This window comes from Cervus canadensis, chromosome 24 (genome assembly GCF_019320065.1).
Source record: "Cervus canadensis isolate Bull #8, Minnesota chromosome 24, ASM1932006v1, whole genome shotgun sequence".
Lineage (NCBI taxonomy): Eukaryota > Metazoa > Chordata > Mammalia > Artiodactyla > Cervidae > Cervus > Cervus canadensis.
This window is the reverse complement of record NC_057409.1, coordinates 30,553,384-30,570,027: the sequence shown is the minus strand read 5'-3', so window position 1 is coordinate 30,570,027 and position 16,644 is coordinate 30,553,384. Positions and strand designations below refer to the sequence as shown.

Here is a 16,644-nt window from a genome sequence, read left to right as displayed (position 1 = left end):
AGCATATTGCATTGGTCACAGGCTCTAAAGCTAAACTCCTTTCATTCAAATTCTACTTCTGCCATTTGCTAACTAAGATCTTAAACAAGTTACTTGATCGTTTATGCCAGTTTCCTCATCGTAAAATACTGTTACTGATGAAACCTACCTCACATGGTTTTTGTATGGTTAAAATAAGATCATTCATGGAAGGTGCTTGGCACTGTCTGGCAGTGATTACTATAATCACTCAATAAATGCTAGTTATTATTACCCATCATTAGTGATTCTGTAGTTTAACTTTTGTGGGCAGTGTATTTTCTATTCTCCAATTTGAGCTCAAAAGCCAACTACAAGGCCCATTCCTACACACACACACACAAACACACACACACACACACTTTGCTTGTTCAGCAAAATGTACTCCTGTATCCACTGAAATCTAATTTCATTCCTCCAAATGAAATAGTAAGAACTAATTAGTAAGAGTCAGATAAAGGTAGCCACCCTCTGAGGTCCCCTAATCTCCATCTCAACAACGTAGAGGAGAAGGCTGCTCCATCTCTTTTCCCTTCTCGCCACAGTCAATCCCACCAACCCCAAATCCACACTCAATGCCTCACAAGTGAATCTTCTTGCAGGAAGAAATAGACCATATTTCTTGGTTTAAGAAGAAGCTGAAGAAACCTAACGAAGCAAAGATTTGCTCTATAGCTCTTGCTTCAGAGTGTTAAAATTACAGGGTAAGGAATTCTGATTAACATCTATTCTGAATCACCCATAGAAATGACTTTTTAAAAAATCTTTGCTATTTAAGTCCATGGTAATTGGTAGCATTTGAAAGAAGGAGATTCTGTTGAGTCATACTTAGAACTACAAACTCTAAATAAATGTGTGATTCAGTCAGGACAGACGAAAAAAGAAACGGAATGATTCAAAATATGCAAGAGAAACCAGGAATATTGTTTTTACTTTGCTGATTTGAGTTTTTCCATATTTACCAACTGGACATCATGTCCCCATTCAAATACAGGAATTCAGGTATATCAGCGTCAGCAGAATATCAGATGAACTAGAGTCCTTCTCTTGCAATCCTCCATGTTTACTCAACTGGCTTATACTAGAACTAACTGGTCATGTTGACTAAGCCAGTGTGGGAGGCTGGCCAGGAGCTTAGATGGGTTACATCCAAGGTCTACAGTGAAGAATTCAGTTTAAGAAGCAATGACTTTGTATCACCAAATACATTCCATTTGGAACCTGGTCTCCCATGGCCTCTGCCACATAAACCACTAGCTGTCCAGTAAAAAGTCCTCCTGTTTCTCCCAAATAACCCTTATTTATAATCAATTAACTCTTGCTCACGTCAGCCTCTATCCAAGTAATTAATGAGATCATTTTTATTTTGTAATTGTTTATTTTTTAAAATCTTATTGGAGCGTAATTGCTTTACAAGGTTGTATTAGCTTCTACTGCAGAGCAAAGTGAATCAGCTCTATGCATACCTATATCCCCTCTTTTTGGATATTCTTCGTATTTAGGCCAACGCTGAGTAGTTTCCTGTGCTATGCAGTAGGTTCTCATTAGCTATCTAAGTTATGCAGGCATGCATGCTAAGTCACTTCAGTCCTTTCTGACTCTGCGACCCCATGGACTGTAGCCTACCACACTCCTCTGTCCATGGGATTCTCCAGGCAAGAATACTGGAGTGGTTTGCCATGCCCTCCTCGAGGGGATCTTCCAGACCCAGGGATCGAACCCAGGTCTCCTGCAATGCAGGCAGACTCTTTACCACTGAGCCACCTCATACATAGTATCAAGTATGTATATGTCAATCCCAATCTCCCAATTAATCCCACCTTTCTTTCCCCACTTGGTGTCCATATGTTTGTTCCCTACATCTGTGTTTCTATTTCTGTCTTGCAAATAAGATCATCTATATACTATTTTTTATTTGGGGAATTTCTAAATTTTTCCAGAGGCAGAGAGAATAGTAGGATCAGCCATATACTGTATATATATACTGTATATATAGCATATAGAGTATCTGTCACCTTGCTTTAACAATGACTACCATGCTTCCAATGTTGTTTCATCTGCTTCCTGCCTCCCCACCACCATTTTTTCCTAAACTGGAGTATTTTAAGGCAAATCCCAATACCAATATTTCTTCCCTAATGGGTAAAGGCATTAAAAAAAAAAAAAATGTAACTACCATGCCATTAGCAAATCTAACAAAATGACCAGTAATTATTTGACATTACCTACTAATACACAATCCACATTCAAATTCCTCAATTATCTCAAAGCTATCACCAGAGTAATTAAGTGGTAGAAGCTAGGATTTGAACCCAGACAGCTGGGACTCCAGCAGACTCTAAAATCCATAACTCATGGAAAGAGAGCCCACCAAGAGCTCTGCAGAAATGGACAGTAAAGGACAAAATAGGAAGGGGGAGAGGATACAAGGAAGCAATAAACATAAAGGTTATTAATAACCTCAGGGCTTCTTTGGTGGCTCAGTGGTAAAGAACCCGTCTGCCAATGCAGGAGACTCAGGTTCAATTCCTGGGTCGGGAAGATCCCCTGGAGAAGGAAATGGCTAGCCACTCCAGTACTCTTGCCTGGAGAATTCCATCGACAGAGGACCCTGGCAGGCTACAGTCCATGGGGTCACAAAGAGTTGGACATGACTGAGCCAAAACACTTTCACTTAATAGCAACCTCAGCCAAGTGGCTTCAATCAGAAGGGACTTTCGAAATGTTTCCTTTTAGAGAACTGACAGCCTCCAGAAGAGTAGGTTTGGAGGCTGAGCAAAGGTGAGGAGGCTCACCTTTGAGAAGCAGGTGAGAGGGCAGAGGAGGAATCAGGAGATCCCAGGAATGCAGTGCTGCTGATGAAAGCATCAGGGCCTGGCAGGTCCCCACAATCTGAACTCCTACTAGGGCAGAGGGCAGGCGTGCCTCTTACTCAGAGGGGCATGACTGGGCTAACCAACAGATGGATTTAGTTGCCACACAAGTCACAAACAGTGTTGTCCACAAGATTCAAAATATCCCTTTAGATAACTGGAGATAAGTATCCCTTTAGATGACTGTCTCAAAACAAGGGCTAATGATATAACCACTAGCTTTTGATCTAATATGACTTTTTTAAGTATGGTTCAAACCTTCCTTATTTCAATGAACAGCCACTTGGTGAAGTAGAACCCTTGTAAACTAGGAGTGGAGAAGAAATCCCGAGAGGAAACCACAGCTCAAGTTGAAGCTCCGCAGCCAGATCTTAGAAACCCAAAAAGGTGCTGCTCAGACAGGCCGGTGTTCCACCATTAACCACAAGGGGACACTTTTGAGCCAAGCACCTGGTAGTGTTTGTTAAAAACAAATGGGAGAGCACTTCTGTTTGTTTTTAATTTGTAGACAAAGATTTATAGATAGGTGCAAAAAGAAATCCTGTTTTGCAACCCATAACTCTTTGCTCAGTATGATAAGAGATAAGAAGGAACATGACATTGAAAAGAGATTCAAGTGATGGGGGTGTACTGGTGAACATAAAGTTTGCTTCCAGGACTATAGAGCTGATACTTTCCTCATACCTTAAGCTTTTAAATTATCAGTTGTATTGACTTAATACTCTAATTTCAATGTTGACATGAAACAAAGATGGCTTCTTTTTTTAGGCTTTTATCTTAAGAACACGGTGTCTGATTTTTAAAAGGCTTTTAAAAGGGGAGTTTTGAAGTGTGTCTGTATTCCACTGGAAATCAAAATATATATGTGTTAGTCACTCAGTTGTGTCTGACTCTTTGCAAGCCCATGGACTATAGCCTGCCAGGCTCTTCTGTCCATGGAATTCTCCAGGCAAGAATACTGGAGTGGGTTACCATTTCCTTCTCCAGGGCATCTTCCCAATGCAGGGACTGAACCCAGGTCTCCCACACTGCAGGTGGATTCTTTACCATCTGTTGTTCAGTCACTCAGTCGTGCCCAACTCTTTGTGACCCCATGGACTACAGCACGCGAGACTTCCCTGTCCTTCACCATCTCCTGGAGCTTGCACAAACTCATGTCCATCGAGTCAGTGATGCCACCCAACCATCTTGTCTTTTGTCATCCCCTTCTCCTCCTGCCTTCAATCTTTCTCAGCATCAGGGTCTTTTCTAATGAGTCAGCTCTTCACATCAGGCAGCCAAAGTATTGGAGCTTCAGCCTCAGCATCAGTCCTTCCAATGACTATTCAGGATTTTCTTTTGGATGGACTGGTTGGATCTCCTTGCAGTCCAGGGGACTCTCAAGAGTCTTCTCCAACACCACAGTTCAAAAGCATCAATTCTTCAACACTCAGCCTTCTTTACGGTCCAACTCTCACATCCATACATGACTACTGGAAAAACCATAGCTTTGACTATGTGGACCTTTATTGGCAAAGTAATGTCTCTGCTTTTTAATACTCTGTCTAGGTTTGTCATAGCTTTTCTTCCAAGGAGCAAGCGTCTTTTAATTTCATGGTTGCAGTCACCATCTGCAGTGATTTTTATTGTCTGAGCCACCAGAAAATCAGAGGCCAAACTAAAAGACTTGTGGACCGACTGACGTGACAGCTGTGACTGAGCAAAACCTCTTTTGGAAAGAGGTGTTTCCTGTCCCTTCCTCTCTCCCTCCCTCTTCTACAGGTGTCAGACACCATCGTGGTCTGAAGGCTATGGATGCAGTCTTGGGCTCCCTGCCCTTTATCCTCCATGGGCACATTCTCCAGACATCTCATGCATGTTTTACTGTGTCTTGGCATCTTCTTCTCTGAGAACCTGAACTAACACAAGCCATGAACTAAAAGACCAGTGTGTGTGTGTGTGTGTGTGCGAGAGAGAGAGAGAGAGAGAGAGAGAGAGAGGCGATAACATCCACAAAGGTCATCTTATCAACAACCTCTTTTGAAATGCGTAACTATAGAAATGTCTTTTTTTTCCCCCCTTAGATGTCCTTTTCTTCCTTTCTTACATGCCTTTAGTACCATGACCTTATCCTTGTGAGCACTTAAAATAATGGAGAATTTTATGCTGGAGAGGGCGCAGAGAAAAGGGAAGCCTCCTATTGTGCTGGTGGGAATATAAACTGGTATAGCCACTATGGAAAACAGTATGGAGGTTCCTTAAAAACTAAAAATAGAGTTGCCATATGATCCAACAATCCCACTCCTGGGCATATATCTGGAAAAGAGGAAAACTCTAATTCAAAAAGATACATTCACCCCAATGTTCATAGAGGCACTATTTATAATAGCCAAGACATGGAAGCAACCTAAATGTCTATTGACAGAGAAAATATGGTACATGTATATAACTGAATACTACTCAGTCATAAAAAGAATGAAATAATGCCATCTGTAACAACATGGATAGACCCAGAGATTATCATACTGTGTGAAAGACAAATATCACTTATATATGGAATGTTAATAATACAACTGAATCTGTTTACAACACAGAAACAGACTCACAGACATAGAAAACAAATTTATGGTTAACAAAGTGGAAAGGGGGGATTAATTAGGAGTCTGGAATTAATAGATACATACTACTATTACAAAATTGATAAATAAGGGCACACTGTATAGTACAGGGAACTATATTCAGTGCCTTGTGATAACCTATAATGGAAAAGAATCTGAAAAAGAATATGTGTATGTGTGTGGGGGGGTGTGTGTGAGAATCACCTTGCTATACACATGAAACGAATACAACATTGTAAATCAACCACACTTCAATAAAAATAGATAAATCAAAACTTAAAATTTATATTTCTCTATTTTTTATATATATATATATATTTTTTTTTTTTTTTCACTACTGAACATCCAACTCCTACCATAATGTTGAGCACGTAGAATGGGCACCAAATTATTAGCTGAATGAATGAGTTCCATTCAGGAACATCCAGTCTACAGCAAAATTTCCCAAGTGCAGTTGCAGAAGAACGTTATTGACAAGGCACTATCATGACACAGAGAAATCCTGGAGTGCAGACTTCTACTTCCAGAGCACAGCTAACGATCAGCTGTCCAGCAATGGTTGAACAAGAAGACCTAATAAGGACCTGGACCTAAGTTTACATAGTGCTACATAGGGCAGGCAAGCATTGGTTGAACAGCATTGGTTGAACAACCATGAATACACTGAGTACAGCAATGGTTGAACAAGAAGATCTAATAAGGAGTTGTAGCTAAGTTTAGTGCTACATAGGGCAGGCTCCATGCGTTGAATAGAAATCAGCAAATTTCAACCTAGGGAGATATAAGGGGTCATCAACCATCATCAACAAGAGGTAATTTGAAAAGCAAGCCCTGCTTCTTTCCTTTTCTGCACCAGCCTGTGCTGGGGCCACCCTGCCCTTTAAGCCAACTTGTAATTCTTAGGAGGTGTGATGTCATCACCTCCAGAAGGCTACTATTAAAATGCAGTCTAGGAGGAAAAGAAGATTTCTGCTACATACTCAGCATGCACACAGTGTTAAAGTGAGCTTGGGCTCACTCTCAAGGGCGACCCTCCCCTGTTCACACCCAAGAGTGAGCACCTCCTTACATGCGGCAACCACAGCAGCTCATTAGCCTCATCCTAGTCCCGGACCTGCTTGGGATGCTGATAAAATTGCAGATTATGCAATTTCTGCAGCCCACATCTGCCCTGCCCCACCCCGCTCAGGATTTGGTCAATCATATGCTTTCAACTGAGTGTTACTGTTAAAGAAACTACTTCACTTCAACAGGGAATAAGTCAATTTAAAGAGGTTTCATTGATGAAGAGAAAAAAGATGAACATATAGAGTTTGTAGATGACACTCTACAAATCAAGATCAATGGACAGAAAGGATCAATGGAAGGAAGAATACTGAACCCTAAAACAGCTGCACAGATTTTAATTAAAATTTTTTTTGCATATAAAAGGAGAAACATGGAGAAAGGGGAATACTTTGGCTAGGAAATCAAGACACATATCAAGTCAAGGACGGAAAAAAAATACCACTTATGACTTCATTTTTCTTTTTTATTAAGAGGGTTTGTACAAATATGACTTCATGAACAAACCACATATCAATAATTATATAAAGCTTTATTGATCCAAAAGTATTTGCCATCAAAAATGAGTCATTGTTGCAAAAATCATAATGATGCCACAATTTAGATTTATTGTAATATTTACAATGAAATATTAGAACCTTCTGGGAGATCATAATACCACTATCATTAACCTGAAACTATTTCACTTTTCAAAGACCTTTCTTAGAATTAAAAGTATAATCACAAATTACGTTAATTTCCACTCCTTAAATTTTTTTTTTATCATGAATTAAAGAACATTGGTTGGCACTTAAAGATGTATTTATATCAGGAATAACTTTTGCATAGATGTAATTGATTAACATTAAAAAATCAGAATGTGAGTTTCCCATACAGATTATAAGTTCCTGTAAAGTACAGAAGTGTATTGTCGAGATGTTAAGGCACTTGGGGACAAAGGACACTTCCATGTTTCCTTAGCTTACAGCTTGGCTTTATGGTTAGAAGACTCTTTTATGCTTTTGACAAGAGAAAGGTCCCCTGTTCCCTCGGGCCAGTTGTCATGATCTGTTAAATGGAAAACCTCAGGTCAGACACAAATCTATTAACCTTCATTAGTTCTCTTAGTTCCCACCAAACACATCTGTCATTTCCCCTGGATCACCCCTTTTCTTAGCAAGAAAAAAGAAATCACTGGGACACATGGCAAAGGTTTTGAGAAAAATCTCAATTTGAACCCCATACCTGCCACTTAGTAACTGTAGAAGTTACTTCTACAGGTTTGGAGAAGTTACTCTTGCTGAGCCTCAGCTTCCTCATCTATTAAGTAAGTGTTAAGTCGCTCACTTTGCGACACCATGGACTGTAGCCTGCCAGGCTCCTCCATGAAATTCTCCAGGCAAGAAAACTAGAGCGGTTTGCCATTGCCTTCTCCAGAGGATCTTCCTGAACCAGGGATCGAACACTGGTCTCCTGCATTGCAGGTGGATTCTTAACCAGCTGATCCACCATGGAAATCCCCATCTGTTACAGGGGATAACAACATCTCTCTGTTAAAGGTTAGAGAGTGCATGTGATCCCTGCATATAGCACTGGACATAATGTAGACATTCAATCAATCCTACTTCCTTAATAACAGTACCTTCTGAAACATGCTTACTTACTACCAGACACTTAAGTGTTGCCCCCTCCCGGCATCCAGTCTCCCGTCTCCTCTTTCCACTTAGTAAAAAAATTAAACTGGGGGGAAATAGTAATATTATAGATCCAAACCAAACAATGATTACTGCAAAGAAGGGTTGAATCTTCGATGAGACTATTAGCACATGAAAGAGTAGGTTGAAAAGAGTAAGTCCTGAACAGGAAATTCAAGTACATATATGCTACATCAACTACATTTTAATTTTGTGTGTGTGCTCAGTCATGTTTGACTCTTTGCAACCCCGTGGACTATATCCCACCAGGCTCCTCTGTCCATGGGGTCTTCAAGGCAAGAATACTGGAGTGGGTTGCCACTTCTACTCCAGGGGATCTTCCCGAACCAGGGATTGAACCCATGTCTCCTGTGTCTCCTGCACTGATCACAGATATCTTTATCACTTTAAAGGACCAGAGAAGCCCTTTAATTTGCCAGTAGTCATTTAATCAACTATCTCTGGCAACAGTTCGGACACATTTGAATTTCATATCCTGTTCTACATTTTGGGAGTGATTAGCTTGGACATGCCTTGGTTCCAAGGACGTGTTTTGTCATGTATGACGAAACTGCGATACTTGACTAATTTCTTAGGATCCTTTCAGCTCCAAAGTTTGATGGTCTAGTCATAAGATACACACACACACACACACACACACACAGAAACACATTTGCATGCAATATCTACATTAGATTCAGATATACAAAACTATTTTGTACATAAAAAAATGAATAAATACAGCAAATTCCTACGGTTTCCCTCAATCTATAACCCAAAGATACTGTAAAATAGCACCATATCACCTCTCCCCACCTAACAGGTCTGATTCTCCCCCTCATATACACAAGCCACTAACTGGATAAACAAAGACAAGTTAAATATCAAAAGTATGACACCTTCCTGCCTCTGTTCTTGTCTCTTTCTTGTACATATATACTCACACTGAGAATATTTTTCAAGGTTAAAATTCCACTAGCCTATGCACATGCAAACAACTTTTTATATCTGTGTGCTATAATAAAGCTATTTAGATATTTTCTGCACTAGGAATATTGCCTTTAAAAATCATATGATGACTATAAATATTTTGTACATTTTTTTGATGTTCTACAAGAAAAAAAAAAAAAAACCTTATCTCTTAAGTACCTAGAGGAATTGTGAAAACCTGAACAGGAGAAGCCACAAAGTGAGGGACAGACTCATTTCCTGACCACTCACCTGGTACCTCAAATAACTGTGAGTACAGAGACTGGCCCCCATCCACAAACACCAACTGTCCAGTGACAAAGGAAGCAGCAGGAGACAGCAGGAAGCATACCAGGGAGGAGATCTGGAAACAGAAGCACACACATGCACACGAAAAATTAGATACGCCTCACTTCTGGCTGCTTCCCATTTTCCGAGTAGGCACATCTGAAACTACAGAACTGTAACATGAAGCCTACAGCCTAGAATGCCAGGCTGTGTGTACTATAATCTGAAGGTGCGTAATAGATGCCTTTTTCTATTTAAGTATCATTAAAGTCAGGGATGTGACTAGGGTGAAGGCAAGATAAAAAGAGCCTTTTTTGTCGTTGTTCAGGCACTAAGTCGTGTTCGACTCTTTGCAATACCAGGGACTGTAACACGCCAGGCCCCTTTGTCCTCTAGTGTGAAATGAATCACATACTGTGAAGTCGTTAAGGGACTTTCCCAGTGGTCCAGTAGTTAAGACTCCATGCTTCCACTGCAGGGGGCCTGGGGTTCAATCTGGTCAAGGAACTAGGATCCTGTAAGCAGGGTCACGTGGCCAAAAATCTTTTTTAATCTTTTTTAAAATAAATAAAACAACATGAAGGAACCAGTGTCTGCTCTCTCCCATCAAATAATTCAGTTCCTTCCACGATCCTCATTGTTTTCAGCACCATCACATGCCTTTCATAGGTTTCTCCCTGAAAAAGTCACTGTGTCTGTGTAACAATAACCTGGCATTCTAGCTTGTTTAGTCCACGGTCCTCGCAGGCCCAAAGCCCAGGATCTCAGAGTACAGGAGTTTTCTATCAGGGGGACTTCAGAATCCCGCTGCGGCCCCAAGAAATAGATAGATGACTGGCGAGTTCAGCAACAACCAGTCCCAAAACCAAAGAAAACGATGGAAATATTTCACTGGATGTAAATGGAGTCTCACATGAGGCTGTTGACACAAGCCGAATTTCTCAAACGCTGATCTTAAGCTCCTACATTAGAATCCCGAGGACTGCTTACTGAAACTCCAGACTCCAAGGTCCTACTTAAGATCATCTGGGTTATCAACTCTGGGGTTGGAGCCCCAGAATCTTCTGTTTTATCAGGCTGCCAAGCAGGGCTGAGACAGGGGTGAGACTAATGAAGTGCTTTGGATGCAGCAGTTAAAGGAGGTGCTTGCTCTGGGGGGCGGGTGGACCCTGCACCTGAGCAACACTGAAAGCAAGCGAGTCCTTAAACATTGTTTGTGCCTTGCTTGTCTCACCCCAGTTCTGATCCTGTATGGAGCACTACAGCGTGTGCGTTCACAGGGCTATGCCTTTTTGAGGCTCTGAGACCTGAGAGAAGGCGGGCATAGCCTTCCCTCCATCCTTGTGTCCCCAGCAGGTAGTATAGGACTGCACTGTCCAAAAATGAGGCCACTAACCATATGACACAACCAAGACATTTCCACACAGCTAGTCTGCATTGAGAGGCACTGTGAGTATGAAATCACACGTCGGATTCAGAAGACTTTTTCTTTTTGGAAAAGAAAAACGTAAAATAGTCTCATTAATAATTGTTAAAATGATAATGTTTTAGGTATACTAAGTTAAATAAGATTTATTTTTAAAACTAATTTCACCTCTTTTTAAAATTTTTCTTAACGTGGCTATTACAAAGTTTAAGATTACACATGTGACTATTATCACATTTCTATTGGACGGAGTTGGTGTGGAATTAATAATTTAAAAGTTCCCACATTCCTGGGAAAGGGCTGATGGGGCCTGGGAACAAGTAACAACCAGAACTAGCTTTACCCTGTGTAATCAATCAATGACAACTCACCCTGTGAACACTGTTTTGTTAGCCGATCAATCGGTGAAAGTTCCTTGGCCCTCTAAGTTAGCCAATCAGGAAGACTCATGCCAATAAGTTCCTTTCTGAGTGTCAGCCAAACAACGACCCCCTCACTCAAGTAACCATGGCCTCTGGAAGTCTGCAAATCTCTAAAACCATACTTCCACCCAGGAAAAAAAGAAAACTCAACAGTCTACTCTGAGAGATTGTGCCCGACCAGGAATAAATGTGCTTTAGTGCTGAGTTCTGTTTCAAATATCGAGAGGTGGCCTCATCCTTTGACAGTGTTCAGCATAAAATAACTCATTAAGTGTTTACAGAGTGAAGGAATCTTTTTGCATCTCTCCCCCTCAAATAAAGGGATTTTCCATTACCTAACTTGGAAAAGACACGAACCCTTGTCTCTTGCATCTCCCGCACTGGTAGATGGATTTTTGACTAGTGGACCACCTGGGAAGCCCACCTGACTTATGTATGGCTTCAGGCAAATTACTGAACGTCACTGGCTCTTGGTTTCCTAATTTGTAAAACTAGTATAGAGTACAAGTACAAGCCATTTGAGGGGTCTGCCAAGTGCTGCATTCTGTCTCCAAGAGATATGGAGGGACATCGTAGGAGCTCTGGCAGTTCCTTTTAAAACTACAGCTACACTGACCCCCCCTTACTCAATCCCAATAACTATTACTTAAAAGAAGACAACTCATTGATAAGCAGTTCCAAACAGTCCACCAATAGCCTATTGTCACACTCAGCCCCAAAAGTGACATTAGTCATTAGCTGGGGCCATCAGAGGATCTTGAAAAGATAACCTGGAGATGCTAGGACCCTATGAGACAGAGACTGAAACTCTCTCATTCTGCAGCTTATTGCAGTATAAAACTCACCTTCCCAATTAGTCACAGCATGGGTGGCAAAACCCTGGGCATACCTAAGATCTTCTCAGGGGATTTGTGAAGTCACAACTGTTCCATAACAATACTGAGTCCTTATCTGTCTTTTTCACTGTGTTGACATTTGTACTAATGGTGCCAAAGCAATGATGGGGAAAATGCCTGGACCCTCAGCACAAGTCATGGCAGGAAAACAAAGATGAAGCATCATACTAACAGTCACAATATTTTTCACCAGCAAGTACTCCTGGGAGTGGGAGGGGAGAGTCTGTTTCCCTTTCAAATGTCCTTGATGAGCACTAAAATTATTAATCATATTAATCTCAACTACTGGGTACACATCTTTTTAATTATCATGTGTGATAAAGTGGGAATTACACCTTCAGCTCTTGTTCTGTATATGGAAGTATAAAGACTGTCTCGAGGAAAAGAACATGTGCTTGAGCTGCAAACCAAACTAGTCATTTTTTTTACAAAACATTTTTTTTCTGTTTTTTGCTTGAGAGAATGACTAACAAACTACAGTTATTCACACTTGGGTATCTGGCAGACATTTTTCCAAAAATGAACCAAGTGAGACTGTCACTCCAAGCAGCTGAAAACAACTGACAGCATTTGTTGTCAATGATAAGATTTGAGCTTTCAAGTGAAAACCAGAATTTTGGAAAAGTTGCATCGATACATGTCACCATGACCTTGACAGTTTCCCAATACCTAAAGAGTTTTTGGAAGAGATCAGTGGTGACATTCATAAATGTGATCATATGGTATTCTATCAAGAATTGTGTATCAACATTCAGAAGATGTCTATAACTCACTGAATCAATATTTTCCAAAAGACCAACATCTGATGTTACAAAATCATCTATGCAAAGACTCAGTAAAAGTGCAAGGAATACTAAGGAATTTTAATGTAAAGGAATAGAAAAAGTTCACTGAATGGCTTCAGATTCCACACCGCAATTAATCTTTAGGAAACTGCCACTTGGTAAGATTGGATATTAAAATAAAATATATATATATGTATGTGTATATATATATATACACACACACACACACACACACACACAATGAGGTCAATTTTCTTATGTATTTTAAGCACTGACTAACACCTGATGGTTGTTGACACTGGAAAACAATACTCTGTATAGGCTCAACTACCTGTTGTTTGACTGTGCTAAGACCTCAGGTGGCCAGAGTTGCCCACAGATTTTTAAAAATTTGAACGTATGACACCATAGTTATGTGTGCACATGAGCTGATTAGTCATTAGTCCAACAAGATGTCTTGTTTAGTGAGGAAAAACTGGGAGATTTTATGAAATATAAATTTATATTTCTGAAACATAAATATATATTTACATAAAAATACACATAAAACTCCAATGTGCAACAGGGTCTAATTAAATATACTATGCTACATCCTTAGCAAGTTGCAGAAAAGAACATACAGTAGAATCTCCTTTCTGTAAAAATGTCAGTAAACAGAAATACTTTTAAAAGTAAGAACTAGATGTCAGATACAGTTCACTTCTAGAAACCACCACATGCTACAGGCCCAAAGCGAGAAGAGAGGCATGGTTATGGATGAGTTGTGGATTTCTCAAAACTTGGGATTAAGGAAAGTCATTGGTTGTGATTAAGTATGGTGACTAGAGCTATTTGACTTGATGCAATTTGTACAAATAACATTTTGTTCTACATAATTATGTAATAGTCATACTTTGTACTCATGCATGAAGTAAACAATATAATTATGTAATAGTCATACTTTGTACTCATGCATGAAGTAAATGATGATTAAATACTGAATGTATCGTTAGTACACACATCAAGTACGTACTGTGTGTGCTAAGTCGCTTCAGCCGTGTTGGACTCTTTGTGACCCTGTGGACTGTATGTAGCTCACCAGAAAACTCTGTCCCTGGGATTTTCCAGGCAAGGATACTAGAGTGGGTTGCCATGCCCTCCTCCGGGGGATCTTCCTGACCCAGGGATAGAACCTGCATCTCTTATGTCTCCTGCATTGGCAGGGAGGATCTTTACTGCTAGTGCTACCTTGGAAGCACCATGTATGTACCAATACATTGTAATGGGGCAGGTCACTTAATACCCAAAATACACAGCAATAGGAAAAAAAAGAAACTGTCACTTGTTGACTGTTAAAGAAGAATGTCCACAGTTACTCAAAAAGACTGCTAAAATACTCCTCCTTTTATTTTAACTGGCATGAAGCCAGATTTTCTTTGCATGCTCTACCAAAACAACATATTCTAACAGGCTGAAAGCAGGAGCAGATGTGTGAGTCCAGCTGTTTTCTATTAAGCCACACATTAAAGAACTGGGTAAAACATGTACAACCAAGCAAGACTTGTTCGTTTTTGTATTTTAAAATGCAGCTATTTTTCATTAAAAATATTATAGTATGCAATGCCTTTATTTATTGTTCAGTTGCTCAGTCGTATCCAACTCTTTGGAACCCCACGGACGGCAGCATGTCAGGCTTCCCTGTCTTTATCATCTTTCAGAGCTTGCTCAAATTCATGTCCATTGAGTCGGTGATGCCATCCATCCATCTCATCCTCTGTCATCCCCATCTCCTCCTGACTTCAATCTTTCCCAGAATCAGGGTCTTTTCCAAAGAGTTAGCTCTTTGCATCAGGTGGCCAAAGTACTGGAGCTTCAGCTTCAGCATCAATCCCGCCAATGAATATTAGGGATTGATTTCCCTTAGGATGGACTGGTTGATCTCCTTGCAGCCCAAGGGACTCTCAAGAGTCTTCTCCAACACCACAATTCAAAAGTATCAATTCTTCAGTGCTCACCCTTCTTTATGGTCCAGCTCTAACATCCACGATTTTATTAAGATTATTTTTAATGAATTCATAAATATTTCTTGAATTTCTCAATGTCAAATTTTAATACAGTAACTACAGGCCATGGACAGAGGATCCTGGTGGGCTTCAGTCCATGGGGTCTCAGAGTTGAACACAATTCAACGACTAAGCACAGCACAGCATATAGACAATATATAATTGTTCAGAAAACATAAGGAGGGTTCTCTCCAAAATAAAAGCTTAATCAGATAAATCCCTTGATTAAAATTCTTTCAAAATCACTCTCAATTTTCCAAACAAAAATCTGGCACCTTGCTCAAAAAAGCTCATCAAATGTTGGATTTAACAGTATCTTCTAAAATTTAATATGCAAGTCTATTTTAGTTCAGGAATTCTACTTCTAGAAAGCTACCCTCCACATAATATGCAAGTCTATTTTAGTTCAGGAATTCTACTTCTAGAAAGCTACCCTCCACATAAGAGTTCATGACTATAGTCAAGAATGTTCACTGCAGAATTATTACAATATAAAAAAATTAATAAAATCTCAATGTGCAGCAACAGGATCTAATGATCCAGCCATAGCAAGTTGCAGAAAAACATACAATAGAATCCCATGTTTCTAAAAACAAAAAAGGTCAGTAAATAGAAATATCTTTAAGCATACACAGTAAATTTCTGGAAAGATATACATCAAACTGATAATGAAAGCTAGCTCTAGGAATTAGAACACATTTTTCTCTTAAGAGTTTTATGGCATTGCTTTTATATTTAGCATTTTAATATATCTGAAAATTATTTTGTATGTGATATGAGATGGGTGACTCTCATTTATTTCTAAATGAACAGCCAACTGCTGCAAGACTTTTGCTGAATATTCATTCCCTGTAGATTTGAAATGTTACTTTTATCCTATAAACTCTGTGTGTGTGTGTGTACAGTACTGATATGAGAGTCCATTCTATCCCACTAACTTTAATCTCTTCCAGTACCAGCCCCAAATGTAGGAAACAACTATAGCTTTATAGTATGCATTTTCAGGGGGTGGTTAAATAATTTTATTTCTTTTTGGCCGTGCTGGGTCTTCACTGCTGTGTGGGTTTTTCTCCAGTTGTGCAAACAGGGGCCACCCTCCAGCTATGGAGAGCAGGCTTCTCACTGCAGTGACTTCTCTTGTTGCCGAGCACAGTGCTCTAGGGCATATGGGCTTCAGTAGTTGTGGCACGTGGGTTCAGTAGTTGTGGCTCCTGGGCTCTAGACCACAGGCTCAGTAGTTGTGGTACATGGGTTTAGCTACTTGTAGCACAGGGGATTATCCCAGACCAGAGATCGAATCCATGCCTCCTGCATCAGCAGACAGATTCTTTACCACTGAGCCACCAGGGAAGCCCTACAGTATGTTTTGACAGCAGGAAGGTCAAATCCCCTCATTATTCTTATTCAAAACATTTTGGACATTTTGGCATAAATATTTTTCTAGGGAAAATTTTAGAATCAATGTATTAATTCCAAAGACATATTAAATGTGTTTGTGTGATTTAGGGAAACTTGATTTTAGTAAAATTGAGTCTCTCCATTGAGGAATATGGCATGTCTCTATTTATTCTGGTCTTTTTTTTTTTTTTT

At 39.9% G+C, this 16,644-nt stretch overlaps 1 long non-coding RNA gene and 1 pseudogene across 1 annotated transcript in view; one reads left to right on the top strand and one right to left on the bottom strand.

Annotated features, from left to right (window-relative positions):
* The first annotated feature begins 3,371 nt into the window (after window positions 1–3,371).
* LOC122426936 lies at window positions 3,372–3,488 on the top strand (annotated as a pseudogene).
* Window positions 3,489–7,005: 3,517 nt separating this feature from the next.
* LOC122426496 overlaps window positions 7,006–16,644 on the bottom strand; it is a 13,231-nt gene continuing 3,592 nt past the window's right edge. Inside the window, exons 3-4 of the long non-coding RNA XR_006265178.1 lie at window positions 9,448–9,559; window positions 7,006–7,600 (exon numbers count right to left, since the gene is read on the bottom strand). This is a non-coding gene — a long non-coding RNA (uncharacterized LOC122426496). The remainder of the gene's footprint in view (window positions 7,601–9,447; window positions 9,560–16,644) is intronic.